Here is a 14,016-nt window from a genome sequence, read left to right as displayed (position 1 = left end):
CCCCTTCAGGAGGGTGTCTGTTACTTATTAACATGGCTCTTGGCAAGATGGGGAGAGGAGAGCTTGTGGTGTTTATCTAACTCACTTCATTCAAAGGTATGAGGTAGTACACATGTGCAATCTAAACCTAGGATTCCACTAACTCTCTCTAATGACTAACTGAGCTTCTGGGATCTTAAAACACTAATCTATATTAATACACAAATAAAAACATCATTTTCTTCCCATACAGAAAAACTTCCCCATAATAAATGTTTGAATCTTTCTGCAAGGTAAACTTGAATTTGTTTTCAGTTGGAAAAATTAGGCTTAGAGGATATTTTCAAATTCACTTTTTTGCTTCATTGAAAGTTATCTTATGATAACTCACTAATGAGCTATCTTCTTCTTTTGCTTAATTTACACTCACAAACTTGCTGCTGAGCAGGCTGCTATTCAGGCATAACCTTACATACTACTTACCCCCTTCTGTGCCTAAGAAAAAACACTCTAAAAGGCTAAAAATATGTATAAAGTATTGCTCAAGGAATAAAGAGATTTTTCACATATGGGTGTTTTGTTCCCATTCAAATGTTGTCAGCTAAGCAGGAGCCAATCTTTTCACCTTAAACCTCAGGAGTTTTCAATTAATGTTTTATTCAAGAAGCTTTATATGCCCAGCTCCTAAGATCTCTTTCCTACAAGTTTTCTCCCACTAGGGCTTAGTCAGTCTCCTTCAGCTGATGTTTCCCCCAAAGTCAGCCTAAGTTTACACCAGCACAAAGACTTCACAGCTCCCCTGCAATCAGCTGAAATGTAGATGATGGAAACTTCCTGCATCTCTCAGCTGCCTGACTCCAGCATCAGAAAGTTTGTTGTGCTGAATGGGACGGGTAATGGACGTCTCTGGCAGAAGCCTATGGAGAATCTTCTCATTTGCTATATGCAGCAGGAGTTCTTGTCTGTCCTTAAAGCTAACTCGTTATCTTATTAGTATTTCTGGATTTTAAAACTGATATGAATAGACAAGGCTCTGCCAAAATCATTGGATAATGTTAACCTAGAAAATATAGACCTACTTGGCTAGTGTTCTAGTGAGACTAAGAGAAATTCAGAAATAAATTAATAGATGAGATGGTCACACAAGACCTTTGGAGCTGAAAAGGTGTAACAGCAAAGTAATGCACTAGCAAATCAGGACTCTGGTTCTCCTGGCTTGGATTGACTTGTAGGAGGATGACATAGTTATATATGCCCTATTTCAATGGTGTCCCTTGTGATGGGTTTGATTACAGAAATCCCCTTGGGATTGTCCAGGATGAGCTGATCATGCCACTGATGCCTGTCTTCTTGCCCTCTGGGGCTCCTCACCACCCTATCCTGCTGGGCCAGAAGCTGTGGTCTCTCCCAGCCAAGGCACAGAGTTGGGGTTATATCTCCTCCTTGCAGAGCAACTCAAACACTGAATCAGCTTAGCTCTGGAAGGACTGAGCTATGAGGCTGCTGACAACACCCAGGAAACCAACTCCCCCAAAATTCCAAACCCCCAATTATATTAGTCTTACCCCATGTATAAGTTTTACCCAGAGAAAGCTCATAAATACGTTGCCCCCTTTATGAATGAAAGAGAGATATACAAAGTGGTTGCTTCCCTCAGGTAACAATTGTTTACACTTGCTTGATAAACAAAAGTGTTTTATTAAGTATAAAAAGTAGGATTTAAGTGATTGCAAGTGAAAACAGATCAAAATAAGTTAAGCCAAAATAAACAAAACACACCAGTTAATTTGACAGAGTTTATGCTTTCTATTTTTCTCACGAGGATTTAACTTCCACTTTTCAAACGATGCCTTTTTATTTCTCACTGCTTCTTTTACTCGATTGTAAAGCCACGGTGGCACTTTTTTGTATAGTCACACCACCTAGGACTAAATCAAGAATTGCCTCTCCCCTTCTGGGTTCCAGAACTAGCTGCTCCGAGAAGCAGTCATTTAAGGTATCAAGAAATTTTATCTCTGTATCCCATCCTGAGGTGATGTGTACCCAGTCAATATGAGGATAGTTGAAATCCCCCACTATTATTGAGTTTTTTATTTTGATAGCTACTCTAATCTCCCAATTTTTATTAATAAAAATTCCTACAGAGATAAGCGGGTGCTTCTTGAATTATAAGTAAAAGATTGCAGGAACTAGCCCCAGCGTAATAGAGTTTGGCTCTGATATGTAATTTAAGCATATAACCAAGAGTGACCAAACTGCTGTTTGGTGTTATGTGTCACAGATAATACTGTCTTCTTATAAAGCGTATTAATTTTGATAATTGCATGTTCTGATTAAAAATAGTACAAGATATACAAATACTATAGGACTGAATCTACCACTCTGACTCAAGCAAGACTCTCATTCAAGCAAATGAGAGTAGTCATGCTTGAGTCAGAACTTCACAGTCAGGCCTCCATACATAACTGTATGTTAAATTTGTCATTGTCAAGTGTGAGTTTTCTGATTACATCCTCACAGGTATTGAATGTAAGTGACAGAGACTCTATCCTCTGCATAAGCTCTCTGGGTAAAGAATGTGGACTTTTTCTGTGAAACAAAATTCTGGCATCTGTACATGGCTGTTAAGCAGGCAAAATTCCTACTGAAGTCAATGGGAAAACTACAGGATTTTGCTCTGTGGGGGGTCTGTTCTTACTGTGATTTGTGTAAGTCATTTAAATAAGATTGACATGACATGAATAGGATTATACTCCGTGGTCCTGTTTCTGCAAATAATTCAGCAAGAATGTAATTTTAATCAAAAGGGAAGGATGACAACTTGTGTTTGTAACAGGCCAGTTACATTTCTGGCACAGAATATATTTGTTTAATAGAACTATTTAGGAAAATGGGGTGGGCGAACTTTTGAGAATTTTCATCTTTTTTCCAGTCAAGATTTTTCCAGTCAGTTCTAATTGTTAATGATATTTTTACAAGAATATACCGTGAACTATGCAGCACCCAATTTGTAACAATGGAAAACTGTATCCGAAATAATGCAAATAGACACTTGTGAGAGCCAACAGAATTGTTGGGGCCTGGACAAGGCAAGGGTAACAATCCTGTTACCCCCCTTGAAGGGTCAGGGCCATAGGCAGAAGGGGCAGAGTTTGGGCAGCAAGCCCTCAGTGCTACCTGGACTGTTCCACATTCCTTCCCCTACCAGCCCTCATCACTGCTAGAGAACCTTGGGGCCCCTTTGAATCACGGGGCCCTGGTGCAGTTGCCCTCTTTGCCCCTCCCATCTCGCATCAGTGGGCCTAGTTGTCATAGACATGAAGGTTACATTAATCCTTCCTACCACTGCTACAAATGCACATTGTGCTCTGTTTTCTCTGTTGGGCTAAGCCTGACTCTTTACTTTTTCTTTCTTCAACTTTAAATAAAGAGTCTAATAAAATTCATACTGTCTTCTAAGTTTTATAGGATGTGGCAGAACTCTAGTGTATTCTCCAGAGACAGCAGTTTTTCAAAGCAACACAGTAAGCAGTTCTCTGCAAGTCTCTCCACTTCTAGACTTATAGCTTCTTTTATCAAGGATGAGAAAGTGAATAGAGCAAAAAAGGACTGAAAAAAGTGTAATTCTGATATACTCAGTTTGGCACAGTAAGAGCTCCTTTGATGCCGTCAAATCACCAGTGTTCCATATCTTGGCATTCATATCCCTCAGGACAGGGCCTGAGAATGTAGTAACTGCCATCTCAGATAGTTTCTAGAAAGTAAATGGAAAAAGAAGCGTAGTTAAGATCAGAAAGATACTGTACTCTTATTGATGTTTATTTATATATACCTTCTGTATTCAGTATAATATTCAAATGTCTTTCATACAGCACACACTGTTCTGGAAGTTTGCAATAAGCAGAGAATGTATAGCTAGCCAAAGCTACAGTTCTGCTGGATGTGGGTCCAGATAATGGTTCCTTGCGCTTCTACGCATCAAGAGGAAAGGGGCAGAATAGCTATTCCCTCATGTCTTGTGCCCTAATCCCATACACCTGCTTGCATTCCCTGCATGCATAGGGAGGCCAAATAGCACTACAAACAAAAACTCATGTCTCAGGGCATGTCTACAACAGCCAGGGCCTGGCTCTGCTCTTTGTTGGTTTGCCCCATTCGTAGCTGGCAGTAGGTGGTGTGAGTAATTTAAATTTACATTTGTTTTAAATGTGTAGCACCTATGAACCTCCATAGCATTATACCTGTCTCTGGTCCTATGCAGAAATAAGGTTTACAACTACCCACTGTTCAATTGTCTCATCTCATCCCGTATCCTCAGTGCACCATAAGATATGAAATAATCTATCCTTTAAGCAATAAGAGACAGGGAGCCAACTGTAAGGAAAAAGCAGTGTGTGATGTTTAATTGAAGACTATAATGAAATACATATGCACAAAAGGATGGAGTTTAGTGGCATTTTCCTCTTCGAGAGGAATGCAAATGCAGCTGAGTGAAATTGCAAATGAAGCACAGATTTGAATTTCCCGTGCTTCATTTGCATAATTGCGTCAGAGCACTATTTCGAAATACCCTATTTCAAAAAAAGAAACACTGTCTAGACGCGGTTATTTTGAAAGAAAAATCTTCTTTCGAAATTACACTTACTCCTTATAAAATATGTTTTGAGGGTAACTTCGAAAGAAGGGTTTTCTTTCGAAATAACGGCATCAAGACAGCGTTCCTTTTTTCAAAATAGCGCCCGACGCAATTATGCAAATGAAGTGCGGAAAATTCGAATCCGTGCTTCATTTGCAATTTCGCTCAGCTGCATTTACATTCCTCTCAAGAAAGAGGAATGAAGTGTAGACATACCCTTTTACAGTTTATATTCCCAATGTGTATAATTACTGATAGGATGTCAGAACAATATTCTTACTTGGCAATTATATTACACCTTTCAGCTGGGGAGAAGTGCAAGTTACTATATTGCTTTCCTGGCAAATTCTCTGGTAGTCATAGACTTTGGCCGAGACTTTGGCATCTCAAAGAGTTAAGTCTCAGTGTGTGGCACTAACATACTCATCTAGAAACAACCCTTGCAACAACTTTACCATAGCTATAGATAGTGTTCCATCAATTTACCCAAATGTGAAGGTTAACACTTATTTCTTCTTCGAGTGATGTCCCTGTGGGTGCTCCACCATAGGTGCTGGGCTTGTCCCGGCACCGCAGGATGGAGATCTTCAAGAGCTGTAGTTGGCCGGATCATGCATGGATGGGGGCATCTTGTGGCGTTCATGCTCTCCCACGCTGCGCGATCTGATTCTAACCAATTCCTCTCAACCGCCTCAGGGTGCAGACGGAGCGAATTCTCTCTCTCTTGTTGACATAGTTTGTGAGATAAAACCAGTTATTTTCTTCAGTTATACTTGTTTCCTGTTACTATTCGCTTATCTACTTACATTCCAGTTTAAATAAAATAAAATAAAAAATTAATAGTGTGTGTGTATGTGTGTATATAGATAGATAGATAGTTAAGTTCTCATTCTTCCCTCTTTCTCTTGTTATAGCCCTTCTATTCTTGTATATAGTTCACCCTCATTCCCATGTATTCAAAAAAAAAGAAAAGGAAAAGAAAAAGAAAAATTCCTGGTTGTCCAGGATTTAAGAAATGCTCCCTTTTCCGTGACACCATGCTTGCCTCAGATGACCATGCAGCATGTATCCGCTGCCTCGGTGAGAGCCATGTACCACAAAAGTGTGTACACTGCTCAAAACTCACGGCTAGGGCTCACCATGATAGAAAAAGGAGGCTCCGGATGATCCTCTTTGATAAGGCTCTCCAGCCTGAAGGATATTCTGACCCCCACCCCTGGAGCCAGTCAACAGGCTCAAAAGAGAAGATCCTCCTCACCAACTAGGGCACCTCCGAAAAAGTCTAAGCCCTCCCCACTAGATCGCTGCCTTTAACTCCTCATGGCAGAACTAGCACGGGGTCCAAGCCAGGCACTTCAGGTCTGAGTGCCCATATAACTACAAGTACAACCAAAAAGGTTGATCCACCAGTGACTTCGCGCCACTTGGCCGCAACTTCGACAATGGTGGCACTGGCGGTCTCCACACTGAAGCCATCGGCATTACCTACGGCGCAGAGCTGCATGCACAGTTGGCACCGTTACGGGCCACGTCTACATCCTCCGAGGTGGGCTCAGTACCGGAGAGATCACCACCTCGTTAAGCAGCACTGACCTCATCACAGGGGTGAGAGGCACCGACCTTGGCACGGGGGGTGAGAGGCACCGACCTTGGTGCCATAGCAAATGGCACCAGCCATCTTCAGCACCAGAGCATGTGGCACTGGTCTCAGCACCAGAAACACTGGCACCTGTGAAGTCATGTGTGAAGATGTACCATCGCCGTAGTCTATCCGCAGCTTCTCTGCCTCTCACATTCTCTCCAGCGCCATTGCATTCTCCGCCCCCACCATTCAGGAGGAGAGCACCCTGGCTTTCTAAAAGGTATACTCTTCCTGATAGACTGCCATCTCCCTTTCTAACACCTTGAAGAGATACCAGCAGGTACTATCATCAGCAGGGCTCGCCGAACCGCGGCGAGCCCCACTTGCCAGCCATGCTCTCTGGTGATCTGAGCATGCACAGATCGTTCTGCTCATGCACAGATCGCCCGAACCTGGCTCTTCCGGGTTGCAATCTACTCACCAAGGGTGAGTAGATGGTATTATTTGTCGAGCCCTGATCATCAGTTCTCTGCTTCTCCATCTCCACTTCTGAGAAGATCTTACTCTCCTCCTCCGTCCTTGCGGTCACCAAGATCATCTTCTCGGCATGATTGTAAGAGACATCATCCCTACAGGTGTTCCCCTTCACTGTCCTTTTACTACCACCGGGACTATTATGAGCACCATGATTACCACAGGGAATACTCACCACACTGATGCTGTTATTATTATTCACCCAGATCTCCACCAAGATCTACCACGGGCTACTCCTCCTCCAGACACTCCCCACTCTTGGCTCCTCCATTCCTGGACCAAGACCCACTGCTGCTCCACCCTCCTCCTGCTGATCAGGAGGAGGAACCGTTTACCACAACAGAGTCACAACCACCTGAGGTGTCTCCCACAGACCAGTCTTCCTTGCCAGATGAAGCGGTCATCTCTGGGGACGTCTTCCCACCAGACAACCTACCGCAGTTCCAGGACCTCTTTAAGAGAGTGGCAGTTTCCCAGGAGATACAACTAATGGAGATTAAGGAGAAGCAACATTATTAAAAACCTACAAATGACCCAGAGTGCCAAGCTGGCTATACCCTTGGACGAAGCCATTTTAGAAGTGGCCAATGAACTCTGGCAAACCCCAGCATTTGCCCTTCCAACTAAGAAACGGGCAGACAAAAAGTACTTTGTGCCTCCAAAAGGGTCTGAGTTTTTATTTACCCACCCTCAGCCCAACTCCTTTGTAGTCAACGCAGCGCATCAAAGAGCAAAGGTACCACAATATAAAAACAACACAGCAGACAGGGAGTCAAAGATGCCTGATTTATTCGGGAGAAAGTTGTACACGTCCTCAACCTTACTTCTCAGAATAGCCAACTACTTAGTGCATTTATCAAACCACAACTTTGATAACTACGCCAAGCTAATGGCTCTGATGGAGGCACTTCTGAAATCCAAAAGACCCCTGCTTAAGTCCATCATCCAGGAGGGCTATGCATCCACACAGGCCAGCTTGCAAATTGCCATGGATGTGGCAGACACAGCAGCTAGCACCACAGCTACGGCCGTAGTTATGAGAAGGGCTTCCTTTCTTCAATCCACAGGAGTTCCCAGGGAGCTGCAAACAAAAGTAGAGGACTTACCATTTGAGAAGAACAAATTATTTGGTGAGAATACAGATACAGTCCTCCGTTCTAGTAAGGATTCTAGAACAAACCTTTGATTGTTGGGAATGCACACCCCACCATATAGAAGGAGTTGCTACACACCATTTCAAAGGCACTATGACTACTTCCATACTAGGCAGCAATGGCAACATCAACACCGTCCCTTTGGCCAGTCACGCCACAGTCAACATCACAGACCAATGAGACACTGAAACCTTAATAACCGCACACAGACTCAGCCCGGCAACAAACAGCAGGTTTGACGCCTTGATCAAGAGCAAGCAGACAGCCCCTCCAGACCCCACCCACATCTTTCACCATCATCTAAGGCCCATCACTGGTCCAACATTACCACCAACAAGTGGGTTTTGGAGATAATCTGATCCGGATACACCATTCAATTCCGTTCTCTTCCACCCACAACCCCACCATCCCCATCCCTCTTCAAGGACCCCTCTCACAAAAAACTATGCTTCACATAGAAAGAGTACCACATCAATTCCAAGGGAGAGGGTTCTACTCCCGCTATTTCCTTGTACAAAAGAAAACCGGAGGATGGAGACTTATATTAGACCTCTGGCAACTAAACAAATATCTCCGGAAACAATGCTTCAAAATGGTAACACTAGCCTCCACACTACCCGCCCTGGAGCAGGGTGACTGGTTTGCTGCTCTAAATCTCAAAGATGCTTACTTTCATGCTACAATTCATCCCACACATAGGAGGTTTCTATGCTTCATAATCGGTACAGATGACTTTCAGTATCAAGTTCTACCATTCGGCCTTGCCACAGCACCCAGCACTCCTCAGATAGACCTATTCGCCACCAACGACAAGAAATGTCATCGTTATTGTTCCAGAGAGGGCCTCAGTTACTTAGGGGATGCTTTTCTCCTCAATTGGAATGGTCCCATCCTGTAAACCTCGTTGCATGAGGCGTAAGGGAACGGTCGGAAAAGGCTTTCCTTGTTGACCGATCCCCATCTAGACTGCTGCTTTTTGCCGGCAAAGTGCCACGGCAGCAAAACGCGGCAGCCATTTCTATTCAAATGAAGCACGGGATATTTAAATCCCCAATTCATTTGCAATAGTGATGTGCCTAATCTACATCCCTCTGGGTATGTCTACACTACCCCGCTAGTTCGAACTAGCAGGGTAATGTAGGCATACTGCACTTGCAAATGAAGCCCGGGATTTGAATTTCCCGGGCTTCATTTGCAGAAGCGGGGAGCCACCATTTTTAAAACCCCGCTGGTTCGAACCCTGTGCAGCGCGGCTACACGGGTCTCGAACTATGTAGTTCGGACTAGGCTTCCTAGGTACTCGTGGTGTACCGGTAGTTTGGAATAGGAAGTCTAGTCCGAACTACCTAGTTTGAGCCCCGTGTAGCCGCGCTGCACGGGGTTCGAACCAGCGGGGTTTTAAAAATGGCGGCTCCCCGCTTATGCAAATGAAGCCCGGGAAATTCAAATCCCGGGCTTCATTTGCAAGTGCGGTATGCCTACATTACCCTCCTAGTTCGAACTAGGAGGGTAGTGTAGACATACCCTCTGTCAGCAGAGGTGTGTAGTTTAGACACACCCTAAGAGTCCATCTTGTGGCAATGACAGCCTTTCAGCATCCAATACCTGGCGTTTCTTTATTCGCCCATCCTCTCACAAAGAGGTTTCTCAAGGGACTAATAAATCTAAACCCTCCTATACGTACTCTCTCCCCATTGTGGAGCCTGGACTTGGTACTTGGAACTCTCGGAGCACCACTCTTTGAGCCACTAGCTACAATTCCTCTCCAGACCCTGACGACGAAGTTGGTCTTTCTCATCGCCATCACTTCTGTGTGAAAAGCTAGTGAGATTTCAGCACTTATGGCGGTACCTCCCGTATACCATTTTTAACAAGGACAGCGTGATCCTGAGATACCATACAGACTTTATCGCTAAGGTCTGCTCGGATTTCCACCTTAACAAACCAGTGGTGCTACCCACTTTTTACCCAAAACCTCATGCCTCATCGCATGAGGCAGCTCTCCACACACTAGACATGCGCAGAGCTCTAGCTTTTTATATAGAGCGCACTAAGGGTAGGTCTACACTACCACCCTAGTTCGAACTAGGGTGGTTAATGTAGTCAATCGAAGTTGCAAATGAAGCCCAGGATTTAAATATCCCGGGCTTCATTTGAATCTTGCCAGGTGCCGCCATTTTTAAATCCCGGTAGTTCGGACTCCGTGCCCACGGCTACACCCGACACGGAGTAGGTAGTTCGAATTAGGCTTTCTAATTCAAACTACCATTACTCATAATGGAAGAGAAAGCCTAATTCGAACTACCTACTCTGTGCCGCGTGTAGCTGTGGGCACGGAGTCCGAACTACGGGGGATTTAAAAATGGCAGCACCCGGCAAGATGCAAATGAAGCCCGGGATATTTAAATCTCGGGCTTCATTTGCAACTTCGATTGACTACATTAACCACCCTAGTTCGAACTAGGGTGGTAGTGTAGACATACCCTTAGACCTTTAGAAAAACAGACAGGTTATTAGTCTTTCTTGCTGAGTGTTCTGAAGGAGAGCCTATATCATTCCAGAGAATAGCTAACATTATTGTTTCCTGCATAACCCAGTGCTATGCTATACAAAATGTGCCACTTCCACAACACCCTAGAGCTCACTCTACAAGAGCCGTAGCAACTTCCACTGCCTTCCTAAAAGGTGTTCCCCTTTCCGATATCTGTAGGGCAGCCACCTGGGCCTCTTATCACACATTTGCCAAGCACTACGCTATTCAGAGCAGATGGCTTCCACATACTTCCATAGCATCTGCAGTGCTTTCATCCATGAACAGATAGGGGCCTCCGAATCCCACCTTCCTTTCCATGGGTGGGTACTGCTACTCAGTCACCTATGGCGGAACACCCATGGGGACATCACTCAAAGAAGAGTGAACAGAGTAGCTAGTTCGGATTAGGCTTCTAATTCAAACTAGCTGTACTCCTTGTGGAATGAGGAGTACAGCTAGTTCGGATTAGGAAGCCTAATCCGAACTAGCTACTCTGTGCCGCGTGTAGCCGCGCGGCACGGGGTTCGAACTAGCTGGGATTTAAAAATGGCGGCGCCCGTCTTATGCAAATGAAGCCCGGGAAATTCAAATCCCAGGCTTTATTTGCAAGTGCGGTATGCCTACATTACCCTGCTAGTTCGAACTAGCGGGGTAGTGTAGACATACCCTAAGGGAGTTAGTTGACTAGCACTCAAAGAAAGCCAATGGGAATAGGTGTTTATGAAAATGTCATCCTAGAATTGGTGGAATTCTAGGCTACGTCTAAACTACATCCCTCTGTCGGCAGAGGGGTGTAAATGAGACACTTTGAAAGTGCAAATGAAGTGGGGATTTAAATATCCCGTGCTTCATTTGCATAATTGCGTCATGGCGCTCTTTCGAACAAGTGTCATTTCGAAAGTAAAACTGCAGTCTAGATGTGGTTCTTTCGAAAACAGCAGGCTTTTTTTGAAAGATCCTGTACTCCTAATTTTAGTGTTGGAAGAGACCTCAGGAGGTCATAAAGTCCAGCCCCCTGCCGAAAGCAGGTCCAACCACAAATAAATCATCTCCACCAGGACTTTGTCAAGCTGGGACATAAAAATCTTTAGGGATTGAGATTCCACCACCTCCCTATGCAACCCATTCAAGTGCTTTCCCACCCTCCTGGTAAAATAATTTTTCCTAATCTCCAACCTAGACCTCCCACACTGCAACTTGAGACCATTGCTCCTTGTTCTGTCATCCATCACTACTGAGAACAGACTCTCTCCATCCTCTTTGGAACCTCCCTCCCTTCAGGAAGTTGAAAGCTGCTATCAAATCTCCCCTCACTCTTCTCTTCTTCAGACTAAATAAGCCCAAATCCCTCTGCCTCTCCTCGTAAGTTAAGTGTTCCAGTTCCCTAATCATTTTGGTTGTCCTCCGCAAGACTTTCTCCAATGTGTCCACATCCTTTCTGTAATGGCAGGTTAAAAGCTGGAAGCAAAACTCTATGTCTACACTGGCAGGTTCTTGTGGAAGAACAGCCGTTCTTCCGCAGAGCGTCCACACTGCCCACCCACTCTTGCACAAGAAGATTTACAGTAAAGCACGGTAAGAGAGGGCTTCTTGCTCAAGAGCGATGCTCTTTTCTAACAAGTGTAAACTCTTTTACACAAGAGGGCAGTGTGGATGCGTGGCAGGGCTTTCTTGAGCAAGAGAGCATCCACACTTTCATGGATGCTCTTGCACAAGAAACCTTGCACAAGAACCCACCAGTGTAGACATAGCCCAGATGTGGCCTCACCAGGTGAATAAAGGGGAATAATCACTTCTCTAGATCTACTGGCAATACTCTTCCTAATGCACCTTAATATGCTACTAGCCTTCTTGGCTACAAGGGCACACTGTTGACTCATATCTAGCTTCTTATGCACTATAATCCCCAGGTCTTTTTCTAAATAGTTCCTAACCTGTTCTTTCTTCACCGAGGGCTGCCCACCTCCTTCCCATCCTGTGTTGCCTAGTGCAGTAATCTGGGAGCTAATCTTGTCTGTGAAGACAGAGGGGAAAAAAAGCATTGAGTACTTTAGCTTTTCCCACATCATCTGTCAATAGCTTATCTGCCTCATCCAATAAGGTTCCCACACCTCTCCTGACCACCCTCTTATTGCTAACATGCCTATAGAAACCTTTCTTGTTACCCTTCACTTCCTTTGCTAGCTGCAATTCCAAATGTGCTTTGTTTTTCCTGATTACACCTCGGCATGCTCAAGCAATGTATTTATATTCCTCCCTGGTCATCTGTCCAAGTTTCCACATCTTATAAGCTTCCTTTTTGTGTTAAGCTCACCAAGGATTTCAGTGCTAAGCCATGCTGATCACCTACCATATTTGCTTTTCTTATTATGCATCAGGATGGCTTGTTCTGTGTTTTCAATAAGACTTCTTTAGGCTTCCTGTTGGTGGATAGATGCACGCTGTAGGGTGTGATTAAATTTTGTTAAAAATCAACTGGTGCTAATGGCTTTATAGAGTCCTATTTAGTTTACACTAAATTTATTTTGGCTTAGCTTCACTTTAGGAAATGGCTTAAATTAAACTGAACTAAACCTTTCAAACTGAAGTAAGAGTGTCCACCAAGGATTTTGTGATGCTTTAACTAAAACTATTTAACCTACAGCATTATTATGTAAAATTTGCCCTGTTGGATCAGGGCTTAAATATTAAGATTTCTTCATAATGTTTTATGGAGTGACTTATCAAGACATAACTAAGCACTGAACTAGTTATTGGTGTTTGTAATCCATGAATATGAGTGAAAATGACACTAGCTTAATCTTATTTCAATTTCTAACTGGCATAAGATAAAAGGTATCACGTACATCAGGGGTGGCAATAAGTGGCTCATGAGCTGGGCGTGGTTTGCTCTTGGCGGGCTGTCAGATACTTAGATCACAGCTCCCATTGGCTGCAGATTGCCATTCCTGGCCAACGGATGCTGTGGGAAGCAATGCAGACTGGGAAACCACTTCCAGCAGCTCCCATTGGCTGGGAACAGTGATCTGCAGCCAAAAGGAGCAGCAAGTGGCTGTACCTGCAGTTGCACTGGTAAATAAAGCATGTGGCAACTCATCAGGAGGTAACTCCAGCTAACTGCGTCCAGCCAATGGGCCGCGTATTGCCCATGCTGACATAAATCTATGGATCTCTTTACGATTACAGAGTATTTCAGAAACCACAGCATTTTCCCTTACCTCACTTTGCATACTTATACTAACAGAATTCTATGAGTAATACACTTCTGTAAGTAAGCACTAATGCATAAAGTGGGCTGTGGTTTCTATCAGATAATCGTAACTGTAGGGCACTACATAGCATCAAGCATAATCCGGTGCCTCTCATCCCCTGTAGGGGTGATTATCCTATCACAACCACATAGTCTTTTTTTTAAAATTCCTTTACTCTTCTGGACTTTAATTTTGGTTAAATAAAGTGTATTGTGTGGGTGTGTATATATAAATGTTCTGGTGATCATAGATGGCTATTTGTATATACTGTGAAACAGTTTTCACATGGTAAGATTTATACATATTGCGACTTCTTGGCACTGCTGATGGACACAACAGAATGCTTT

At 43.9% G+C, this 14,016-nt stretch overlaps 2 long non-coding RNA genes across 2 annotated transcripts in view; one reads left to right on the top strand and one right to left on the bottom strand.

Annotated features, from left to right (window-relative positions):
- Window positions 1–14,016, top strand: part of LOC142829610 (uncharacterized) — a 33,733-nt gene that overhangs the window by 1,499 nt on the left and 18,218 nt on the right. The window contains exon 2 of the long non-coding RNA XR_012904184.1: window positions 10–96. This is a non-coding gene — a long non-coding RNA (uncharacterized LOC142829610). The remainder of the gene's footprint in view (window positions 1–9; window positions 97–14,016) is intronic.
- The window catches only part of LOC142829609 (uncharacterized), a 50,913-nt gene continuing 36,979 nt past the window's right edge, over window positions 83–14,016 (bottom strand). Inside the window, exons 2-3 of the long non-coding RNA XR_012904183.1 lie at window positions 5,102–7,812; window positions 83–3,733 (exon numbers count right to left, since the gene is read on the bottom strand). This is a non-coding gene — a long non-coding RNA (uncharacterized LOC142829609). The remainder of the gene's footprint in view (window positions 3,734–5,101; window positions 7,813–14,016) is intronic.

This window comes from Pelodiscus sinensis, chromosome 5 (assembly GCF_049634645.1).
Source record: "Pelodiscus sinensis isolate JC-2024 chromosome 5, ASM4963464v1, whole genome shotgun sequence".
In the NCBI taxonomy this organism is placed as follows: Eukaryota; Metazoa; Chordata; order Testudines; family Trionychidae; genus Pelodiscus; species Pelodiscus sinensis.
Note: the sequence above shows the minus strand (reverse complement) of the source record. Positions and strands in the feature narration are given on the sequence as shown.